Source organism: Lithobates pipiens, unplaced genomic scaffold, assembly GCF_037356315.1.
Source record: "Lithobates pipiens isolate NorthernLeopardFrog02 unplaced genomic scaffold, aLitPip1_a1.2 Scaffold_10, whole genome shotgun sequence".
Lineage (NCBI taxonomy): Eukaryota > Metazoa > Chordata > Amphibia > Anura > Ranidae > Lithobates > Lithobates pipiens.
In genome coordinates, this window is record NW_027507686.1 from 196,841,973 (window position 1) to 196,854,842 (window position 12,870).

A 12,870-nucleotide genomic window follows, 5' to 3' on the forward strand; every position below is an offset into this window, starting at 1 on the left:
CGGGGCCCCGAAAACCAAGCACCGCCTTCAGGCTTTCTAAGGGCGTAAATTTTTGATTTCACGCCTCACTACCTATTACAGTTTTGAAGGCCATAAAATGCCAAGATGGCACAAAACCCCCACAAATGACCCCATTTTAGAAAGTAGACACCCCAAGCTATTTGCTGAAAGGCATGTTGAGTCCATGGAATATTTTATATTTTGCCACAAGTTGCGGGAAAATTACAAACTTTTTTTTTTTTTTTTTTTCACAAAGTTGTCACTAAATGATATATTGCTCATGCATGCCATGGGCATATGTGAAATGACACCCCAAAATAAATTCTGCTGCTTCTCCTGAGTACGGGGATACCACATATGTGGGACTTTTTGGGAGCCTAGCCGCGTACGGGGCCCCGAAAACCAAGCACCGCCTTCAGGCTTTCTAAGGGCGTAAATTTTTGAGTTCACTTCTCACTACCTATTACAGTTTTGAAGGCCATAAAATGCCAAGATGGCACAAAACCCCCACAAATTACCCCATTTTAGAAAGTAGACACCCCAAGCTATTTGCTGAGAGGCATGTTGAGTCCATGGAATATTTTATATTTTGCCACAAGTTGCGGGAAAATTACAAACTTTTTTTTTTTTTTTTTTTTTCACAAAGTTGTCACTAAATGATATATTGCTCACGCATGCCATGGGCATATGTGAAATGACACCCCAAAATAAATTCTGCTGCTTCTCCTGAGTACGGGGATACCACATATGTGGGACTTTTTGGGAGCCTAGCCGCGTACGGGGCCCCGAAAACCAAGCACCGCCTTCAGGCTTTCTAAGGGCGTTACAGTTTTGAAGGCCATAAAATGCCAAGATGGCACAAACCCCCCCCCCCAAATGACCCCATTTTAGAAAGTAGACACCCCTAAATTTAGGGGTACACTAGTGAGACTAGGTAATAAATGGCGGGTGCCCTGAAACTATAAAAAAAATAACTAACCAACCAGCGTCACCTGTAACAGTTATATGGTGATCACTGGTGAAAGGGTTAACTAGGGGGCAATCAGGGGGCTTTATGCGGTAGTATATGGGGGTCCCTGGCGCTATAAAAAGCTGCGGCGAACCTAAATACCTACCTGCCTAACTAGCGTCACCTGTGACACTAATACAGCGATCAGAAAAACGATCGCTTATTAGGCTGGGTTCACACTGGAGCGATGCGGGAACGCCACGAATGCGCGGCGGGTTCCCGCATCGCATGCCTCCCGGCGGCAGTTCACACTGCCCTATGCGAACTGCTGGGAGTGTCAGTGAAATGTTAATGACACCCCCAGATCAGTTCGCATATCGCAGTGCGATCTGCAAACTTGGATCGCATGGTGTGAACACCCATGCGATCCGATTCTGCTGCGGACCAAAAAAAGGGTCCCGTGCGAGTTTGCGGCGGGTGCGGCGGGTGCGACACGAATTCAGCCATACTATCTGTATAGCTGAACTCGAATCGCACAGAGATCGGATGTGATTTGCACTGCAGTGCGGTGCGAATCACATCCGTTCTCATAAACCGCTGCAATGTGAACCCAGCCTTAGTGACACTGGCGACGGGGGGTGATCACGGGGTTAAACCTTTATTGGGGGGGTTAGGGGGGTACCTTAGAACTAAAGGGGGCTAACCCTAACTGCCCTAACAGTTATTAGTCACAAATGACACCCGCCGGGTGATCAGGGGGTTAAACCTTTATTAGGTAATAAATGGCGGGTGCCCTGAAACTATAAAAAAATAACTAACCAACCAGCGTCACCTGTAACAGTTATATGGTGATCACTGGTGAAAGGGTTAACTAGGGGGCAATCAGGGGGCTTTATGCGGTAGTATATGGGGGTCCCTGGCGCTATAAAAAGCTGCGGCGAACCTAAATACCTACCTGCCTAACTAGCGTCACCTGTGACACTAATACGGCGATCAGAAAAATGATCGCTTATTAGGCTGGGTTCACACTGGAGCGATGCGGAAACGCCGCGAATCCGCGGCGGGTTCCCGCATCGCATGCCTCCCGGCGGCAGTTCACACTGCCCTATGCGAACTGCTGGGAGTGTCAGTGAAATGTTACTGACACCCCCAGATCAGTTCGCATATCGCAGTGCGATCTGCAAACTCGGATCGCATGGTGTGAACACCCATGCGATCCGATTCTGCTGCGGGCCAAAAAAAGGGTCCCGTGCGAATTTGCGGCGGGTGCGGCGGGTGCGGCGGGTGCGGCGAATGGCTGAACTCGAATCGCACAGAGATCGGATGTGATTTGCACTGCAGTGCGGTGCGAATCACATTCGTTCTCATAAACCGCTGCAATGTGAACCCAGCCTTAGTGACACTGGCGACGGGGGGTGATCACGGGGTTAAACCTTTATTGGGGGGGTTAGGGGGGTACATTAGAACTAAAGGGGGCTAACCCTAACTGCCCTAACAGTTATTACAGTCACAAATGACACCAATGCAAAAAAAAATAAAAAATGACATTGGTGTCACTGTGACTGGGGGGCAGGGGTAATTGGGGGGGTGATCGGGGGGTAAAGGGGGGGTGTGAGTGTGCCTGGCATGTTCTACTGTATGTGGGGTGTGTTGGTGCAACTCACCGATCCGCTCTCCTCCGTGTCGGAACGAAAAATACCGACACGGAGGAGAGAATACATCACTTCCTCTCCTGTGTTTACATTACAGGAGAGGAAGTGATGTCACCGGGGATTTCCATTCGTCGGGAGCGATCGCGAGGGGGTGGCCATGAATGAATGGCCGTCCCCTCGTCCGGGATCGCTCCCGAATGAAAACCGACCGCCGCAGGCACCGGGCGGGGGCCCGATCGGGCCCCCGACCCGCGGGAGGCAAGGGACGTACATGTAAGCCCTTATGCCTGCCCGTGCCATTCTGCCGACGTACATCGGCGTGCGGCGGTCGGCAAGTGGTTAAAATCTAATCCAGAGGTTGTCTTTGGCAAATAGACATATGCGTGCTGCTAGCATTGCTGCAGAGGTTGAAGGGGTGGGGGGGTCAGCCTGTCAGTGTTCAGACCATACGCCTCACTCTGCATCAAATTGGTCTGCATGGCTGTCATCCCAGAAGGAATCCTCTTCTAAAGATGATGCACAAGAAAGCTTGAAAACAGTTTGCTGAAGACAAGCAGACTAAGGACATGGATTACTGTAACCATGTTCTGTGGTCTGATAAAGCCAAGATAAACTTATTTAGTTCAGATGGTGTCAAGCGTGTGTGGCGGCAACCAGTTGAGAAGTACAAAGACAAGTGTAAGCATGGTGGTGGGAGTGTCATGGTTTGGGGCTGCATGAGTGCTGCTGGCACTGGGGAGCTACAGTTTCTTAAGGGAATCATGAATGCCAACATGAATGCCGCATGATAACAACCCGATGAACACCTCCAAGATGAACACTGCCTTGCTAAATAAGCTGTGGGTAAATGTGATGGACTGGCCAAGCATGTCTCCAGACCTAAACCCTATTTAGGAAGGTCTCCAACATCCTCCCGCTCTGTGATGTCGTCATGGAGGAGTGGAAGAGGACTCCAGTGGCAACCTATGAAGCTCTGGTGAACTCCATGCCCAAGAGGGTTAAGGCAGTGCTGGAAAATAATGGTGGCCACACAAAATATTGACACTTTGGGCCAATATCCGCTTTGATTGCCTCTGGTGGATTTGATTAATTAATTGATTCCAGATGCTTGTATGACTAGATATGTAACATTGTAGAGATTTAATATTAGATGTTTTTGCTTCTATACTGCTATCTACTAAGAAAGAAAAAAAAAAAGGAAAAAAAAGGTGGCAGAGAGCAGACAACAAATGTCCAGGTCTGGGGGATAAGCGAGTGAGAGACGTGTCTACCCCACAGGCGAGCTTCTAGGGTCAGCCATCCATTGTTGCCAGAGTTGGTGAAACAGGTTTGTGGATTGGGTGGCCTTTGCAAACGCATACTCCATTTGAAAGTGGTGGTTGAGTATCTGGATTACCTCCTTTAAAAGAGGGGCCTAGGTTGACTTCCATTTTCTCGCGATTGCGAGGCGGGCAGCGATCAATATATGTGTTACCAAGGTTTGTTCTTGCTTGGGCCAGGAGGGGATGGACAAGCCTAGGGTGTGGTTGTTTTTGAGGAGCACAATTCAACGATACTTGAACAAAAAACAGCTTCATGGTTGACCTTCCAGAAGGAAGCCTTTACTGCGCCAATGCCACAAAAAAGACAATGAGGCATGTCAAGGTGTTGTTTTGTTGGGCATATTGTAACCAGGCTTTTTTTTGTGGTACAGTAAAAGTTTCTTTTTGGCAGCTTGACCATGCAGCTCTTTTTTGTTCAAGTATCATCATATTGATACTTGACCACACTATCTTTTTCCAGAGCAGCCTGTATTTCTCCTGAGGTTACCTGTGGGCTTTTTCTTTATATCCCGAACAGTTCATGTGGCAGTTGTGGCTGAAATCGTTCTTGATCTACCTGACCTTGGCTTGGTATCAATAGATCCCCAAACTTTCCACTTCTTATTAGGTGATTGAACACTACTGACTGGCATATTCAAGGCTTTGGATATCTTTTTATATCCTTTTCCGTCTTTGTAAAGTTTCATTCCCTTGTTACGCAGGTCTTTTGACTGTTCTTTTCTACCTCCTCATGGCTCAGTGTCTTGCCTGCTTAGTGCATCCATGTGAGAGCTAACAAACTCATTGACTATTTATACACAGACATTAATTGCGATCTAAAAAGACGCAAATGTTGGGAATTAACCTTTAATTGCCATTTTAACCTGTGTGTGCCACCTTCTGTGTCTGTACCAAGGCCAAACATTCTAGGGTGTGTAAACTTTTTATCAGAGCCATTTGGGTAATATCTGTTATCATTATGATTTAAAAAGGATTCAAAACACTATGTGGTAATAAATGGCTTCATGTGATTGCTATCCTTAAATAAAAGACAGTTTTTTGGCATGATCAGCCATGTTTTCAATATTAATGCCAACATTTCTGCCAGTGTATGCACACTTTTGAGCACAACTGTATATATATATATATATATATATATATATATATATATATATATATATATACACACATGAGTACAGGAAATATAGGATGTAAAATATCAATGAGACAATCAACCAAGATTTGAAACGGAAATTCCTGACAAACCCTCCAACAAATTGACTAGTGTAGTGAGATAGTGGGATAAGCACTCCTGGCACCCCAAATGGGAACAAACTGTGCCATGGGGCCTCCATTGTCAAACTTGGAAGAAGAAAATAGCCTTGAGGAGGGTAGTTATGGACTAGAACCATACCTAGGAGCATAGTTAGAATTACAGATTGTCGTACTTTGATTTAGATGTCAAACCCAAGATCACTTGGTTTGATTAATTAGACTTCAGTGCAGTAGGAAAGGGAAAGTAAAGAAGAGAGGAGCTGGTTCTAGAGAAGAGATAGAATAAAGAGGAAATGCCAATCAACAGGAAGGGAGAAAAAAATCAAATGATTGTCAGACCTGAGCTCCAGGTATGAAAGAGATGCCTACATGCAGGGCCCAAGGTTCCCAGATGGATTTGAATGTCGAAACTGTATCCGTTAAGATATTAGCCAATTGGGGCGTGGCCTGACTGTGGAGCTGTATGGACGTGTGAGCCCGGAGCTCCGAGCGAACCCGGACTACAGCAGCTAATAGCGACTCAGCTCAGCGGCCCTCTGCCTTGCTACAGCAGCGGAACTCATCACAGCATTGTTCGCCATGTCGGGGAGACGCCGCCCGCACCGCAAACCACAACGTTTAACCGATTTTTATCCGCTCAGCGGGAGAGAGGTGGAGCAAGATGGCGCCGAGGCCTACACGCCGCGGAGGACGGCATCTAAGCATAAGCCGATGAATAAAGGTACATTTCTCATAAATACAGATTTAGATGAGGAGAAATCCGCCTCCCCCTCAACCCCATCCTCCCGCAGCCCTGTTAAAGCTAAACCCAGGCTGGATGAGGGCGGATTAAGTCCGGCGGTGAGCCAGGCCTCAGATTCAGGGGAGGACACCAGAGACTTGCCTGAACCTATCGAGACATTCCCTACACAAAACCAGCCTGTGCTGGACACAGTCTTAAAGGACATGTTATTATCCTTGCGTAGCACACTGCAGTCTGATATGGCTAAACATATGCATAGATTCCACACAGATATACAAGAGTTGGGCACTAGAGTGGATCATGTGGAGGCAAAAATGGAGGAATACGCAGGTACTATCAATGATTTGGTAGACGCTCACGATGAACGAGAGACTGATATGGAATGGGTTAAAGCAAAGATGGTGGACATAGAAGATAGGTCCAGGAGAAATAACCTTAAAATCAGAGGCATCCCTGAATCTGTACAACAATTGGATCTCACCCTCTATGCCGCCAACATGTTCAAAGTATTACTCCCTGATCTCAGCGACTTGGACGTCACCATTGACAGGATCCACCGCCTGCCAAAACCGACTCACCTGTCGGAACGAGTGCCTAGGGATGTTCTTCTGAGATTACACTTTTTCCATGTAAAGGAGCAGCTGATGCTAATTATGAGGAAACAGGAATCGCTTCCTCCACAATATCACCGACTACAATTTTTCAGCGACTTATCGCAATATACTCTGCAGAAGAGGAAAGGCCTCAACACAGTAACAAAGATCCTACGCAACCACAAGATCTTGTATCGTTGGGGTTACCCCACTAAGCTTTCTATTACCAAAGATAATCAATCCTTTACCATAACATCTCTGGAAAAAGGGATCGACTTACTTAAGGAGTGGGGCATTCTACCGGTTGAAGATAAGAAGGCTTCCACCACTAGCACTCCGCATGGCTTACTACAGGAATGGAGGCGAGTCACCACTAAAAATGCTACTTCACACAACTGAAGTGGGCCAAATAGCTTTTCTACTTTCAGTCCCTGTCCAGGACTGCTTTCATACCAGGACTGAACTTATCCCCCCGACACAGGTTCGGCTTAGTGCTGCTTAGGGGTTCATCACCTCCCCCAAGGATGGACGGCAGTGACTTGGAGACGTCCCGTACCATCCTGGGGCACTTGCACTTGCTGCATTTATGCTCTTCTTTTTGTTTTTTCTTTAGTTTTTTCCCTTCTCAACTTTTCTCTTATTTTTCTCTATTCTACCTATGGTGCCTGGCTGATGTGGTTCAGACCCGACTCTTGACTCTTTCCGCCCCGTGGAGAAGCCTTCCTCTTCAGTGCATAAAGGACTTGTTTGTCACATCGACACTACCTTCGCTTATCTGGGTGTCCTATTCTGTGAGTATTAATGTCATAATTGTGAGACCCAGCGGGCTCAACTCAAAATATTTCACACCCAAATATGCCACTTAACATCCTATCACTTAACACCAAGGGTCTGAACCACCCTGTGAAGCGTAAATCTCTATGGAGGGAGGCATCCCTGTATAACAGTGACATTGTGTGCATGCAAGAAACTCATTTTTGTAAGCAGGCACCACCCAAATGCACGCACAGACGGTTTCCCTTTATATTTACTGCAAATGCGGAAACGAAGACCAAGGGTGTTTTAGTGGCTATCAGAGACACTGTAGCCTTTAAATTAATTGAACAAATATCAGACTCTCTGGGTAGATACTTAATATTGATCTGTGAATTGAATTCTAATGTATACACTATAGTGAATGTCTATTCCCCCAATAGCAGACAGGTGCATTTTTTTAACAGGTTGATGAAAAAGGTTAACTCTTGTAAGCAAGGTTGGTTGCTTCTATGTGGGGATTTTAATATTACCCTGGATCCCCGGATGGATTCCACCACCGCTGTTACTAGAATTCAACTGTCCCTATCACAGTCTGTCCACAGGCAGGGATTATACGACGCCTGGCGCTGTTTACACGCCAATGAAAAGGATTATACATTTTTCTCTCCGCCACATGGAGTTTACACCAGAATCAACTTTTTTTTAGTGGACCAACAGCTACTTATGCAGACAGATTCGGCTGGGGTGAACTCGATAACGTGGTCGGATCACGCGTCGATAACCCTGTCCATGGCAGATTCTTACAATCCGGGTATGACACTGGTCTGGAGGTTGAATACTTTTTTGTTGCAACAACCAGACTTGAAAGAAAAAATAAGCACACATTTATTGAACTTTTTAAGCGACAATGTAGGATCGGTGACTGATCCATGTGTTTTATGGAATGCACAAAAAGCATATATGAGGGGTATATTTATTCAACTGGGAGCGGGGGTCCGGAAGAGGAGGCAGCAGAGACTTAACGCACTACTTAAAGAAATAAAGGACTTGGAAATGCAAAACAAAACTCAGTTTTCCCAAACCAACTCCCAAAAACTGTCTACACTTAGATCTGACCTTAGACTACATCTGTTAGAAAACTTTGAAAGAGCATATAAACGACTTAAAATGACTTATTACTCCACTGGTAATAAGGCGGGGAAACTGCTAGCGCATACTATTCGAGGGCATAGATGTAAACATAGAATTCAATTCATTCTACACCCTACCACCAATCAGAAGCTTTATCACCCACAACAAATTGCTGACGCTTTTAGCTGTTATTATAGCAGACTGTACAACTTGAAGGACGACCCACTAACTACCCAACCTACACCAGAGACCATCGAACAATTTCTGACAGGCTTACCCATACCCAAATTGACACTGGACCACATCCAATATTTAAATACCCCGTTCACTATAGAGGAAGTGCAAAGGGCTATTGAGTTACTTCCGATAAACAAATCACCGGGCCCAGACGGTTTTAGTGGGGAATATTATAAGGTATTTAAATCTACATTGTCACCTTTGTTGCTTCAAGTCTTCCAATCTGCTGCTGCCTCGTCTTCCTTTCCTCGGGAGATGTTAGAGGCCTTGATTGTTGCGTTGCCAAAGCCGGGGAAGGAGCCCACCTCTCCAGCTAACTTTAGACCAATATCGTTATTGAATACTGACATTAATGCTAAAATAATAGCCTTACGGTTGGTTGATATCCTACCTACAATTATACACCCGGATCAAACCGGATTTACCAAACATAGACAAACCTCAGATGCCACACACCGCATGATTAATGTTATCCACCTTGCACAGACGCAGCGAAGGCCTTCTCTGCTCCTGTCTTTGGACGCGGAGAAGGCCTTCGATCGGGTGCACTGGCTCTATATGACTAAGGTGCTGGAGTCCTTTGGTTTCTCTGGCCTGGCGCTATCCATGATTCTAGCCCTGTACTCGGAACCCTCGGCTAGAGTTTACACATCAGGTATCCTCTCAAACCCATTTACTATTTTGAATGGTACCAGGCAGGGGTGCCCCCTGTCGCCTCTAATATTTAATTTACTGATGGAACCCCTAGCCATTGCTATTAGAACCCATCCGGATATTAAGGGTTTCCCTTTTGGTAATCAAACACACTCTATCAGTTTGTTTGCGGATGATGTAGTTGTAGTCATGACAGAGGTGGGCCCCTCTCTAGCAGCGACGCACGCTACTTTGAAATTGTTCGGACGAGTGTCCTACTATAAAGTAAACGATAATAAGTCTTATGTATTAGGATTGGGTATTGATAATTATACTAGCAGTACACTCAAGGCCCAATTTCCATATGTCTGGAGTACCGGGGGAATCAAGTACCTTGGAGTTACCCTAACTGATAAATCAGAACGGCTGGTCGAAGCTAATTATACACCATTTTTGAGTGAACTTCCCCTGAAGCTCCAGACACTTAGTAAGATGGAAATGACATGGTCCGGCCGATTAGCGGCCTTCAAAATGGTAGTGCTTCCTCAGTTTATTTACTTATTTAGGGCTCTGCCCATTCCAGTACCAAGCGCTTTTTTCCGCACGGCACAAGCTAAACTGAACGCATTTCTGTGGCAGGGGAAAAAGGCTAGATGTGCTTTCCAAAAATTAATTAAAGCCAGGTCGGCTGGAGGGGTGGGACATGTGGTTATCCAGGACTATTACGTCGCGGCAGTTCTAGCTCAACTGAAATATTGGTTTCAAGGGAACCACACTCCTCGTTGGAGGGACATGGAATCACACCAATCTCCTAATGGAAGGCTGTGCGACTTTCTTATGACTAGCAGATTCATGCAACGCTTCCCACTACACTTGCCACCCACTATGAAGGCAACATTGAAGATGTGGAACCTCTTTCTTAAAGATTCCTTAACTACAGCCCCAGTCAAGGTCATACGGCACTCCATTACGAGCTTACAAGTACTGATCCCGAATTTACACGTTGCACATTGGGTAACCAAAGGAATCACCTTAGTAGACGATTTGAAAATTGGGCCTGCCCTTAAAACTTTTCGAACACTCCAGATTGAGTACGCATTGCAGCCCAAGGACCACTATGCATATACCCAAATTGCACATTTACTACAGTCTATTGGAGATACGTCCACTACTGTACCCTGGCAAATATATGATTACTTTCATAATTCAAACACTTCCATTCGAGGTATTTCCCTATTCTATGGCTCCCTACACCAGAAGAAGATCTTTCTTAAATCACCTTCCATGAGAACTTGGGAATTAGACCTACAAGCAGACTGGACCATCGAACAATGGCAGGCCGCCACAGCGTCTGTATATGGAGCCACTAAAAGCGTAAATTTATGGGAATTGTACCAGAAAATCTTGCTGAGGTGGTACCTAACACCCACAAGATTAGCTGGGTTCGACCCGGGTAAGTCCCCACTTTGCTGGACACAAAGCGGACAAAGGGGATCCCTATTACATATCCTGTGGGCCTGCCCAAAACTGACAAAATTCTGGAGGGAAATTTTCAAAATTATAGGTGGCATCTTAGGAACGCAAAGGAGGTGTGATCCGGGTCTTGCACTCTTGTCTCTAGGTATAGATACAATCCCCCACTCCCATAGACACGCCCTGTCTCAAGTCCTGCTAGGCGCACGATTAGAGATAACAAGAAAATGGGCGAACCCAGATCCTCCTATTGTAGCGAAAGTAATTGAGACAATTAACCTACATGTTACGTATGAAATTATGTTCCTGGCTTCCCAGAACAGACTCCTTTCTTGATTTCAAATCTGGAGACTATGGGTAGAATGGCACAAACAATAGAGCAATAGAAGCAACGCCACATAACCTGAACTAATCTTCATATCATAGCGGAAATAACAAACGGGGCCTAAGCACCTACACTTCTTTGCTCTCTTTTTTCTCCTCTCTCTCTATCTCTTGCTTCTTTTCCTATTTCCTTTGTCACTCTACACATTATTATTGACACGCATCCATAGATGTAGGCCCGACCAGGGAGCTTATGTATTACCTAAGAGCTAATTTAGGTCTGGGTTCAGCAATCTAGAGGTTATATTTGCTGATGTTTTCAAATGTTTCAACACTTAATTGAATTCGTATAAGGAGATGTAGGGCGGGTCCTCGGCCTCCGACTGCAGTGTGACCCCCTTGGGGCGGTCGGTGGCGGAGGACCCTTAAAGCCATGGATTAACAGAGGCATGACGCGGGGTGTGCATGGGCACCTTGTGCTCAGCCTAGAATTGTCTTATGATGTTTCTCCTCTTTTAATGATGCATGTAAGATTATGCGTGTAAACCTCATGTTGCATATACCATACTTACTGTCTATCAGTCGGATGTACTAGTATTTGATAGAAAGCATTTTTATTTGTATGTTTCATGTAAACTTTCTTGAAAATTAATAAAAACTATTGAAAGTAAGATATTAGCCAATTTCTCTTGGGACATAATCCACAAAATATTACACTTAGCTGCTATGAAGGAAACTTTGGGTTGTTTCCATGCCTTAGCTATGGTCAGCTTGGCACCTAGAAGCATGAAATGGATCAATTTACGGTTGGCTTTTGGAATCTTTGGAAGATCTGAGTTCAGGAGAGCGATAGCTGGGGTTCTTGAGAGCTGATAATCAAGGAGCTTCAATCAAGGAGATGTTCCTAATTCCTTTATAGGACCTAGAGAATGAGGTCTGCCACCTCCCCAGTCTTGTGTGGGGGACTTTGGTGAAATATCAGGGGTATTTACATACCTCTGATAGCTCACTTTTGAGACAGAGAAAGGACTCAAAGGGTTCCTTTCTCTGCAGCCTGAGCTGCACTGGACAGTGTATGAATAGGAAGTGCTCTGTGCTGAGTGGCTTTCTGTCCATTCACAAAGTGGAGCATAGTAAACAGTAAATTGTAAGAAATTGACTCTGTGTGTACCCAACTTTATCTGATTCCTTCAATCTCTGTGACTGGTCCCCTGCAGCTTCTGTGAAAGTTGTGACAAGCAGTGGTCACACTACAGCGAACTATACAGGGTCCATGTGCCTGTATGGTATGTGATGATGATGAGGCTTTGGGTGGATGAGAAGAGCATTGCAACTGGCTAGAGCATGGAAACATATACAGTGTCTCTCAAAAGTGAGTACACCCCTCACATTTTTTAAAATATGTTATTCTATCTTTTTATGTGACAACACTTAGGAAATGACACTTTGCTACAATGTAAAGTAGTGAGTGTACAGCTTGTATAACTGTAAATTTGCTGTCCCCTCAAAATAGCTCAACACACAGTCATTAATGACTAAACCGCTGGCAACAAAAGTGTATGGTCTGACCACTGACAGGCTGACCCCTGACCCCTTCAACCTCTGCAGCAATACTGGCAACACTCAGGCCGCGTACACACGTGGGGACTGTTCGCCCAACTTTGTTCGTCAAACAGTTTGAGCGGACAGTCCGCTCAAAATTAGCATGGACGGACTTGGCTACACACGACGAACGAACAGTCCGCTGAAACTTGCGCGATGACGTGAACGGCACGTACGACGGGACTAGAAATATGACGTCCTA